Genomic DNA, 12,621 nt, shown 5'->3' on the forward strand with positions numbered 1-12,621 from the left:
ACAATCCCAAAAATATACAATGTGTGCATGGAGGAGGTGTCAAGATATTGTCCAAAAATATGTTGTGCTCAGTTGGTGAGCAGGAGGTGTTTACAGGTTAAAAGGAGTAGTTCACCCCCAAAAAATACTTATTTTCTATCAATTACACACCCTATGTATGAAGCCTTGATGTTTTCTGTTTTTGTCGCATTCCTGAGCCAAGAAATTGACGACCGGGTCATCGGTCAGTAGGTTAGACGTATCAAATTATTGGCTTAGGACAAAAACAAAAACAAAAAAATCTCCATGAATTCAAGGCTTCATGGGGTGTGTGTGTAATTGATAGATTTTTTTGGGGGTGAACCACTCCTTTTAAAGACACAATTGAGCTGGAAGGTCATTCATTGTTCAGAGCTCTGATGGCCTGAGGGAGGAAGAAAAAGCTCTTTCTGTGTCTCTGTGTTGTGTATTCGTGACGGTGCAGGTGTTAGTGTGACCACAGCCAGTGGCGTGCACAGACATTTTGAGGGGCAGGTGCTCAAGTAAATTATACTTTTTTTTGTTTACTTGGTCGGCTCTTTTTTCCTTCTACACCTATACCTCTTTGCCAAAAATAGCCGATCTACAAGCCCACAACGCCTCGCAGCGCGAGGCGTTGTGGGCTTGTAGATCGGCTATTTTTGGCTAAAGTTCTCCTCAGAAAAGGGATTCTACTAGGTTTCGAGTGGTTATGGTAAAAACAAAAATCATATCACAGAAAGATTTGGCGGACCCCCTGTAGTAACTCTGAGGACCCCCTAGGGGTCCCGGACCCCCTGTTGAAGACCCCTGCTGTAAACTGGAAAAAAAAGGGCACTTCTGGTCAAGAGGGCAAAGGGCAGGTGCTCTAGCACCACTTAGAGTCTATCTGTGCACGTCCCTGACCACAGCAGCACAAACAGTCTGTTGCTGAAGTGAATATTGTCTCTGTCGGGTGGAAACGTTCAAAACGGTTCCTTTTCAGGATTCAAGTTCAAAGATATTGCAAAAGTAGCAGATCTACAAGCTCAAAACTCAGCGCGAATCGAGCTTGCAGATCTGATACTTTTGATGCTTTAGTGTGACGCTCTAGTATGTAGGGCGTATCAAGTAGGGCGTTAATTTACCAAAAAAACACAAAAGGTTAAAAATAATGGAGATAAGGGGTTTCTGCCCGACAGCAACGATATAATCATTATAATGAATAGAATGTTTCATCGGCCAAATACAGAACATTTGCCTTCTGTTTTCAACCCGTCCAAACTAGTCTTGTAGGAGTAGTGGGCATCTATCCATTGAACAGTTAGAGCAGATGTTTCTCAACCTTTTCTGGATCAGGGCCCACTTGAAAATCTCAAAAGCGTTTGCGGCCCACCCACCACAGGTTGGGAACCCACTGAGTTAGGGGGTTCAGCGACTTACTCAAGCACACCATGATGGGAATAGGACCACAATGGAAACAAGTCCCCACGACAATTTTAACATGCATTTTTATAATGCAATGGCTTCTATTTAAGCATGCTAACTTTCCATCGATGATGTCATTGGTAGGCAGGTTTCTGAACCTTCCATAGCCCACCCAAATGAGAGAGAAACACAGTGTGCATAGGGAAATTGTGGCATCTTATAATGAGCATTAGTGAGGACCAATTATATAAAGATATGGTTGAAGATGGGTGAAGTTCTCCTTTAAGTATTAAACCAAGTAGGCCTACTTAACTAGTAGTACTTTAACTCAAGTACAAATCTTGTAATCTTGTAGCTGTCCCACTCACTTAACGGTGTACTGTTTTCCAACAAAATGTAGAACAGACTTCTCTGTATACTAGCCATAACAAGAGCTCTATTGAAATGCATTAAATCTTGCATAAACGACTGCCAGCTCACTGTTGATTTCACATCCTGACGAGGCCATGAATATTTAACGTCTGTTTTTGAAACAATATCTTCCAAAGGTGCAGGGGCACGACAAACAGGAACAACAGTAGCTAAGAGGTTACTAATTGACTAGTTAATGTGTCATGGTGCGAAGACAGGAAGTGGAAGGCTAGCCTGGTCTTTGATTGGTTGATTTGACTCGAGAGCATTCTGTAGATGTGGTGTAATGGAATAAAGCAATCAGGAATGACAGTGACTGGCAGCTTTTCATTGTGGTTCCATTTAGCCATCATAATGAACAGGCAGCATCAATTTCCCCACTAATGATTTGAGAGCAGGGTGGAAAAATAGAACATGACAGGCCAAGGACATACAGAGCCAAAAGTGAGTTTACGTACAATTGGATAATGCAGTGGTCTTCAAACTTTTTGCCCAATTAAGGTACACCAATGGTAAGTCAAAATGTCAACGCACACCTGGACTTGTCTCGAAATACACCAGTGCACAATGTTTGGGAACCACTGGGGTAATGTATCAGAGAACAATATGCAAATATAATCTGGCTGCAATGTTGATGCAGTTTTTTCTTTGGAGATAATCGCCATTAACCAGGCTTACCTTGTATCTGTGTTCATAAGACACGAGTTCATGCTACGAAAATAATGAAAAAAGGCCTCCAAGCTATGTGCACAGTTACCAGCAAGCTAGTGGCCTCTGCCTGGGCTGGATTTGCTTCAGGGAGAGAGAACAAGTGATTTCAACCTTGAGTACATCTAAAAGGCCGGCTTCCATTGGTCAAAAGAGGTCATGTGCATTAGATTCTGTTCTGAACATAGTCATAGAGACGCACTCAGAGTGAGGAATGACACACATAGGCACCTAATGCACATTCAGCACAGCACTCTGGAAGAAAGCCATTGTGATTCCCTCATGGACTTTTTTAAATTTATTTTTTGGTCATACTGTTATCTGCAACCTCATTGTGTGCATGTGCGAGCGAGCGTGTGCACACACACACACACACACACACACACACACACACACACACACACACACACACACACACACACACACAGCTGTCTTTATTTTAGCTTTAATAGCTTTTGTGTTATATTAATTTTCAAAGCCAAAATTGTTACTAGCAGTTAATTATTCCACTGGTATTTTTAGGTCTATGCATTTATCTTATTTCTTGCATTCCTTTGGTACGTTTAGTTTATTTGTATACAAAATAATCTTGTCTGCACAATTTGTTTCACTTTGTTTCATTTTGTTTCATTATCCTGCTTTATTTTGCAACTATACTTGATAATGAAGAATCCTTCTAGAGGTTCGAGATTCTTTACCCCACAGCTAACTACTTCCTGCTGCTGCCTTCTTGAGGGCTGTGAGACGTCGTTAAAATGAAATAATGGTCTCTGATCGTGCAGAACGAGACGACTCAGGTTGCTTGTTTTTCCATAGACGCCAGGTTCTATGGAAGAAACAAGCAACCTGCGTCATCTCGTTCTGAGCGTACGGTGGCTCGTTCGCGACATTCAGTGCATGTTTGAGTATCATGACACTCAACAATGAACACGAGTAGAGAAAAAAATAACTTTGCATCTGTTATATTAGGCGAATTTCAGCCTTCCACGGGCTCCCATTATGCCAACGGAGGGGGTCGTTAGACTGGACGAAGGGGAATCTCTGGGAATAACTCAACGTCCCTTTCAATGTTGGTGAGTGATTAGCGACACATCAAAGATAACACTTAAAATGTCCGGATGTCTCCTTTAATGTTTTAACCTGTGCAGGAAAACTACAAAATCGGCCTAGGGTGTTTTGTGATGCAAAGACTCAAAACATGTGCAAAAGTTATGCAAGGCAATCATGCACCGAAGTAAGTGTGCAAACCCCTGTTAGTGGGCTTTGGTAACATTTAACATTTTTATGTTCTATTTCATTCACTGTTGTAAACTACCAGATAAGCACCTGGACTCATACTTAATCTTACTTGAGTTAACATTATTTGTGTTTTTTGAGAAAAGGTCAAACGATTATTTTAGCCTAGGCTCAATGTTTGCAACTGTGTGGTTACATCATCATTATTCATGTCATTTTGATAAGATTATATTATACAAATATTTATATTTATATAATATATATGTATTTGGTCAAATTATAACAAGCACAAGTCATACAGTACTAATGATTTGTTGTGGTTCATTCACAACCATGAACAAGTGTGTGACTGGTAATGCCTCGACCTCACCCTGGAGGTTTATTAGTGACTTCCTCATTTTGATGGCAGTCTTCCACTTTGATATGCATAAATATAATTGGATGAACCCACAGTTTTGCATACAGGATCTCTCAAATAAAACAAAGCAGGGTTCCCTTGAACTACATTTGGTCTCCAGTGTGCAGGGGGCAATAGGAACATGAATAATAACCACATTTCGGGCTTAGTGTGCAAAGGCCTTAACATGAACACAGTAGAAGATTTTAGACTTGCTCAACTCAGATTGGAGGCTGAAGCTCCGCTGATCAATATTCCTTTAGTGTATGGTGGGTGTAAGCGAGCTAGACGGCGACGCACTAAAAGTCAGCAATGCCTGACAAGGCAAGCTGTTCTACTACCCCATGGATCCCCTTATGAAGCCTATCACGGTCCTGCACGTCCATGTGCCTCTCCATGGCAGGGTTCAGCCTATTCTGTGTGCTTTCAGATCCATGAAATTGGATGTGAATTAGCATTTTTGGGCTTGCTACCCCCAGTGTGTGACCCATTGCAATGAATGAGAGGAGATTATAGAGAAGGAAAATTGGAGCCATTCTGTTGCAGTGTTAGCAAGAGGAACATTTTGACGTGGTGGCACCGGTCCCAGAAGCTAACCATGAGACAATACCCAAAAAAAAGTGTAATTTTTTTAGCCCAAATGCCTGACTGTAGCCTACTTTGTGCTGTTTACATTTCTGACTAATAAAGTATTCAATCAATCAATCAATGTGATGGAACCGGCAACCTTCCAGTTCCAAAGCAATAGCTCTACCCGCTCTGAGCCACTGCCGCCCCCATTGTGTCTCTACAGTAATTATGTATTTGCTCATACTTGCTCCGTTTGGGCAACATTTTTATTCTCATGTAATTGACTGGTGTGTCGGCACTTAGCATTTCCAGGGAAAAATACTTTGCAACAACACTGGCTTTCACCACCAACAACACTGCTGCAAAAGTGTATCTTGTCTTACAGGCTTGCAGGTACATGCCCGTCATGACTTAATGTAACTTTCCTCTTCTACGCCGGATTTGAACCGGCATAGAACCGGCGCAAGTGCTGACATCTTTACCATTGAGCTAATGGAGCCTACCTGCTTGCTCAGGGGATAAATTGAATCTTTATCATCAGGTCAAAGTTTGTGTCAGATCCATGTGTCTCTAGGTGAGACATGACCTTTGACACGATCTAAATGTCTCAATAGAAGAGCAGGGAGACAAAATACAACCACCCCAAATGTGTAAGTAATATTGTATTAACATACTCTACCATACAGGTTGTATAAGTTATATTGTATTAACATACTCTACCATACAGGTTGTATAAGTTATATTGTATTAACATACTCTACCATACAGATTGTATAAGTTATATTGTATTAACATACAGATTGGACAAAATTACATTTCATTCATCAAAAAGAAGTTACATAGTACCACTTTAATGTACACATTAAAGTACACTGGAATTCATCAGCATTCCATCATATTGTGAGATAGATGGACATATGAACAAAGATGGAGTTGATGTAAAGAAACGTGTAGCCTTTATAAAAAATATATGTATATACCTATATATACACATTAAGGACAACTATGATTTTCCTCTCTAGTGTTGAAGGCATGTGAGATTAAAATGTTGCGTGACTATCCCTGGGCCGGCCAGCTCAGCTCTTTGAGAGATTTGTCTTAGATTTCACCCCAGGTTAATTAATGAGGGGGCAGTGAATTTGATATGTAGGGAAAATGTTGTGTTTGATGAAGCCAAAGAATAAGGTTTGACAGTAAGGTAACGCCTACCGTAAGTTGATCACAAAAACAGTTATTGTAATCCATTACACTTACTGGGGAAAGGGAATCAGATTTGTGCCTGTTAAATCAAATCACTTGGATGGCTGATTACTCAGCAAATGAGATGATGTGAAATTATGAATTCACACATATTTATATAATCCTCTTTTATTCCCCAAGATTTGTTTTTGGCATTTTATGCTTTATTTCAGATACCGGCGTTCTAGGGTAGAGACTAGACAAGAAACCAAGGGCAGAGAGAGACATGCAAGATAACCCGGGTAGGAATCGAACCTATAGGTCTTCGCATCGCAAGTGGCTTTTTAACTTATTTTATTATATAATACGTGTCACCTCAATCATTGTTCTCTAAAAGAAATAATATTTTAATGCATTTGGATCCAATAATAATGAATTATATGTATTGCCAAGTACATTTACACACCTGTCACCTGAAGTCACCAGAAGGATCCCCTCACTGGATCTCACTGAACCCAGTTTCGGCGCAAAAATGGGGCCAAATTAATTCTACTGATATGCCGCCAGAATAGAAAAGTGTGACCCCTTACCAAACTTTAAAAGAGCATCTACAGGTGGTTGCAATTTGTAATTGGCCCCTGTAAATAATAAAAAAAAGTCTAAGCTTATCACCGGAAATCCAACATGCAATCCACCCCTGACAGTAGTGTTTCATGTTTTCTCACATCCTCTCACATAATCAATAGGACCACAATGGAAATAGTTTTGTGTCAATATAAAGAAGTAAGTCAATCAATCAAAAATCCATCTTTGGGCCGCAACCATTTATTTTATTTTATCATTATTATAAACATTCTAATGAGTCCATTTCAAGATACCAGATGGGAGGTTTCTCTCTAGAAGTACAAAAGTTTGGCATCAAAATATACTTAAAGTACCAAAAGTAAAAAGCATTCATTATGCACCATGTCCATTTTCCCAAAGTGCATAAAAATCTTTTGAAAATAGTAGATCTACATGCTTGTGAGCTTGTAGATCTTCTATTTTCAACTAGCTGAAGTGTATAGGGCTGAAGTGGCTTATGTATGTTTTGTAATAATAATCAAAATCTGTAAGTAACTAGTAACTAAACGTTTTCAAATAATTGTAGTGGAGTGAAATTATAATATTTATCTCATAGATGTGGTGGAGTATAGAAAAATGGAAATACTCCAGTAAAGTAAAAAATCCTCAAAATTGTACTTAAGTACAGTACTTGAGTACATGTACTTAGTTACTTTACATGTGCAGCCCTTGGCATGGGGGACCATCATTAGAACAGATGACCTTCTCTCACACTCACACACACACACACACACACACACACACACACACACACACACTCAACAGTTCCGATGGCGGCCCACGTGAGAAACCCACCCACTGCTGGTCATTTTACACTGGATGGTCCAGCATGGAGGGACACATGGGGAGTGGGTGGGCAGACATCAAAGAGAGAGGGAGTTTACTGTAAACGAAGACTGTGCTGTGGCAATATGGTAAAACAGTACAGTAATTTGTTTTAGTGACAGACAGTATATTGACAGCGACTCATGCTTATTTTGACATGGCTTGATGAGTTGCTCAATATCGGGGAATATTGCGCAACGTTTTTTTATTGGTTTTTCTCAGCCTTACGATTCCAAGCAAGCGTGTCATAGAAGTGTGTGTGTGTGTGTGTGTGTGTGTGTGTGTGTGTGTGTGTGTGTGTGTGGGCGTGTGATAAAGAGTAGCTGTTGACAGGCAGAACATTATTTTAATTGCTGACTAATTATGGGGGAAAATAGAGAAAATGGAAATGTACCAGAGTCAAGGCTCAAGCGAAGCCCCCCCCTTGCAGGGCTGAAGGGAATGTGCATTGTAAGCATTTTTATCAGAAATGAGGTTATTCCAGCTTGAGTATGGTCTTTGTCTTTATTACATTGTGATTTGATTTATTGTATTTATTGTGTTGTGATTTAGTAAGCCTCTGTTGTGATCCTAAAAGCTCTCATGCATTAAGGTGGTGACAAGTGTTGCCAGATCTTGCGAGAGAAACAAGCAACCAGGTCTATGAAAGCAAGCCCAAAAGAAGCAAATATACATAGGCCACATGAGCACTTTAAACCTATATACATCGGCTATTTCAAAATAGCCGATCTACTGTACAAGCTCACAATGCGTCGCAATGCAATATTTACAAGCAAATTTACAGAAAAACAAGCCTAGTCGCTTATAATAAGCAGACATGGCAACACTTCCAGTTAAATTAGTCATTTACAAGCAGCGGTTCCAGATAAGGCCATTTAAAGAAGGAAAGGACGTACGTCACTTACTGTAATTGTTTCAGCAATTCCAGCTGGTAGATTCTTCTCACTGGGAGGGTTAATGAGAGGGAGAGAGGGGGTGGGAGGGGGGCAAGCTTATGAATAAACTGTAAAATAATTGAAAATCAAAAATTAAAGAATAAGGCATATATCAAACATTGTTTCCTGCTATTTTTGTTTTTCCATTTGCACACTATAGTTTTATTGAGATCAATCTAAAGACAAAGAGTACAGAGTGAGGTTATGTGAGAGTCAATTAATGACAACCTGTTAACTAATTATCATGATGACAGCTCATACTGCTCAGCCAGAAACCTCTGTGTGTGCTCTTTAGATCAGGGGTCTTCAACAGGGGGTCCGGGACCCCTAGGGGGTCCTCAGAGCTACTATAGGGGGTCCGCCAAATCTTTGTGTGATATGATTTTTCTTTTTTTTACCTCAAACACTTGAACCCTAGCATCCCTTTTCTGAGGAGGACTTAAGCCAAAAATAGCAGATCTACAAGCTCACAACGCCTCGCCTCTACACAAAGAGGTGTGTAGAGGAAAAACAGAGCAGACCGAGTAAAAAACAACAACACAATTTTATACAATATAGAGGGGGTCCCTGCTTCATCTCTCTCCCAGCTAGGGGGTCCTTGGCCTGAAAACGTTGAAGACAACTGCTTTAGATACTTCAATAAAACATAGTGTGATGTGTCTTCTTTTCCTGAACCGATTATTTAAATGATGGCGACCTTTGTCAGATAATCAGATCAGGAAAACAAGCAATATATGAACAAACAATATAGTATATTGTTTGTTTCCTACGCTTGTCCACTTGTCCATGTCCAATGCATTCCATCAAACGTCCGCCTCCAGCTTGCCTCCCATACATAGAAGCCGGAAGCCAGGTTTATTTAAGTCCCTGCACCTTTTCAGTCTGGCTTGGGTGAAAACAAGAGGGGGCCTAGTATAGACCCCTGGTCAACTCCAGTTAAATAAAGTATAAAGGGTTTAGGGTGTTTCAGTTGTGTGTGTGGGCCTGTATAGACCCCTCGCCCCATGACATCCTGGGGAATTTGGAGGTTTTCCTTTTATAGTTTCCACGAACCATTGCAAAGTGATGACCTTACTTTTGCTGCGACAATGAATGTTGTTGTTTAGACTAGAAAGGAGTGCTCTCTAGCTCTTAAACAGCAAATAAATCTCTCTTTTTATCTCCACATGCACTCCTACAGTGCCTTCTCTCTCTCTTAAGCTCTATTTTTACAAACAAAAGCAATGATTCATGGAGTCCTAAGTTTCATTAGAGTAAACTTGATTTTCCCTTAAATAGACAGCCTAAAAAACCTAGGCATTCTTTGGTCTTCATCAGAGCAACTTACAATTATTGTCAACTAACAACACATTAAAGTGCTTAGACCCATTTAGACCTGTTGTAACCTATACGTTGTTATACCTTTCAATCCAGGAGCCACCACTGTGTCTCATTAGTTGTTGCTATACATATAGCAACATAATTGTTTATTTATTGTTTGAGTAAGAATTTGAACGTTTTCAGAAAACAACTTCTAAAAAAAGGTTTTAGAAGGCGTTTTTAGAATCGGCCTCAGGTCTAAATGGGTTAATTAAACTCCAAAGAGTGTACAAATGTAAATGACTTTTACAGGGGCCAGTTTCGAATTGCAGCCACCTGTAAATGCTCTTTTAGAGAGGTTTTCAAGGAGAGTAAGGAATAAGGATTCACATGTTTTTTATGCCTATTGGTAGGGCATTACACATTTTGGTGGCATAGCAGGAGAACAAATTTAACCCCTTGTTTGAGCCAAATCTAGGTTGGACGTGATTAGTGGAGCTCCCTCTGGTAATGTGACTGTGGACGTTATTGACGTTTTGGAAGTAGTGTGACAGGTACATGGGTGTCTTTGTGGTGTAGCGTATCTTGTAGACCAGGCCCATTGCAAGTTGCTGTACTCAGTTTCCGTTCCCTTTTCCTTGGAACCAGAGAGGAAGAACAACACCAAGACTATGACATGACACACCTCAACAATGCCATGTGTCACCCATAGCTGACGCAAGATGGGATAGGAATAGAGAATGTGATGTTTTATAGCAAGAAATGCCAGTTGAACTTCTGTAGTAGCCTGAAAGAGCGAGCCCTATCGATGGTCTTGAAGGGCGGATCCAAACCCAGGTGGTTGGATTCCAGCGCCGCTTCCTATTGCTTCACCAATCTCAATGTGGACTCCGGAGACCCCCAGGGTCCTAGAAGAGGCTCCAGGTGGTCCCCAGCTAATGATTGATAGTTAGGAAGTGAATCCAGGCTCTTGTCATCTCCCGCCTGGACTACTGAAACTCCCTCCTTGCTGGTGCTCCGGCGTCTGCCATCAGACCTCTGGAGCTTGTTCAGAAAGCTGCGGCTCGTCTGGTGTTCAACCGCCCCAAGTTCTCCCACACAACTATCCTTCTCCGTTCTCTGCACTGGCTCCCTGTAGCAGCTCGCATTCAGTTTAAAACCCTGGTGCTAGCCTATAGGGCAGTGAAAGGAACAGCTCCCTCTTACCTCCGGGCTATGGTCAATGCCTACACCCCTGCCCGACCACTTCGGTCTGCCACCTCGGGGCGACTGATCGCCTCGTCACTCAAGGGTCCTTCTGGTCGATCGACACGGTCACGACTTTTTTCTGTTCTGGCCCCACAGTGGTGGAATGAACTTCCCACTGACGTCAGGACAGCAGAGTCACTGCCCATCTTTTAGCCGCAGGCTGAAAACCCACCTCTTCAAGAAACACTACCCTTCCTCTTTGCCTGGACTACTTGTTGTTAACTAGTTGTACGAACTATTGTTGTGTTGTTGCACTGTTTTATTGGATCTTGTTTAGTCGATACACTTTTTGTATTAGCTCGTGCTCACTTGATTTTGCTATTTTGTCTCATCTGTTTAAGAAAGTAGGTAGCAGATATATTGCACTTTCACCTTAGCGCTAGGTATACTCTTGGTTGCTTGTTTTTACAGGAAATGCACTTAAGACTTCTGGTGATTAGTAGTTTCGTTCCCTACCTATGTTGAATGCACTTATTGTAAGTCGCTTTGGATAAAAGCGTCTGCTAAATGACTGTAATGTAATGTAATGTAAAATGCATCCTTACAGGTCCGTAACTCAGAGAGTGTAAGAGAATCAGAATCAGAATCAGAATCGTAAGAGTGCATTTGTGGGTTCATTTCGTTCCATTTGCTTAATGGTGAGTCCATGTGTACAGATTAACACAGATGATTTTACAGTGTAGATTGAGGACCCAAAGATTAAAAAAAAATCATATCAATGGGGGTCCATGGTCCATGGGGGTCCATGGCCTACTGCATACTGTTATGCTGTAGGCCATACTGTTATTGTTATTTTCACATCTAGTTTTTGTTATTTAGCAAGTTTTTGTTAAATATAACAACCTGTGTCTGTCTGTCTGTCTGTCTGTCTGTCTGTCTGTCTGTCTGTCTGTCTGTCTGTCTGTCTGTGTGTGTGTCTGTGTATCTGTGTCTGTGTGTGTGTGTGGGTGTGTGTGTGTGTGTGTGTGTGTGTGTGTGTGTGTGTGTGTGTGTGTGTGTGTGTGTGTGTGTGTGTGTGTGTGTGTGTGTGTGTGTGTGTGTTTGTGTGTGTGTGCGGTGTTGTACAGATACAGATTTGTTTGTCCGTCTGCGGTGTGTATGTGTGTGTGTCTGTGATGTGTCCATCCATGTGTACGTGTGTGTGTGTGTATGTGTGCCACTCACATACGCACGCACACATGAATGTGTCTCACTTGTTTGTTTGTTTGTATGACAGTCGCAGGATAATTAAGCCACTGCGGGCCTTGTGGTTTTGATTATAAGATTATGAAGCTACGTGACACATATCACGAGGACAGGCCACACAGAGAAGACAAGACAGGTCATGGTCTTCCTGTCTGCACCAACCGATATAATGAAGACAACAGTTGTCTGCATGCAACACCGAGATGATGGGTAAACCGAACCACAAAACTTTACCCAATCACTGTGATAAGAATCAGATATGCTGATTCACCTGGTCGTCTGTGAAACAACATGCAGAGAGGTTTAGGATGGACATATCCGTATATTTTGCAAGACACTGATATTAACACAATTCCTAATCTTGCCTGTTTATCAGCTCACATGGCAGGTAGACCTGACAGTCGGCCTGGAGGCAGTAGGTTAGTCACTGATGTATCATGCATGGACATGACTTTACAGTTCTCTCCACTTTCACACAGCTGACTGCAGTGTTAATTTTGTCGACCCAAACTATGACGAAAAATGTTCGTCGACTACCTTTTTTCACTGACGAAAACTAAATAAAAACTACACTAAGCTATGATGACTATTACTAAGACT

Source organism: Gymnoscopelus microlampas, assembly GCF_963454915.1.
Source record: "Gymnoscopelus microlampas genome assembly, chromosome: 4".
Taxonomy (NCBI): Eukaryota; Metazoa; Chordata; class Actinopteri; order Myctophiformes; family Myctophidae; genus Gymnoscopelus; species Gymnoscopelus microlampas.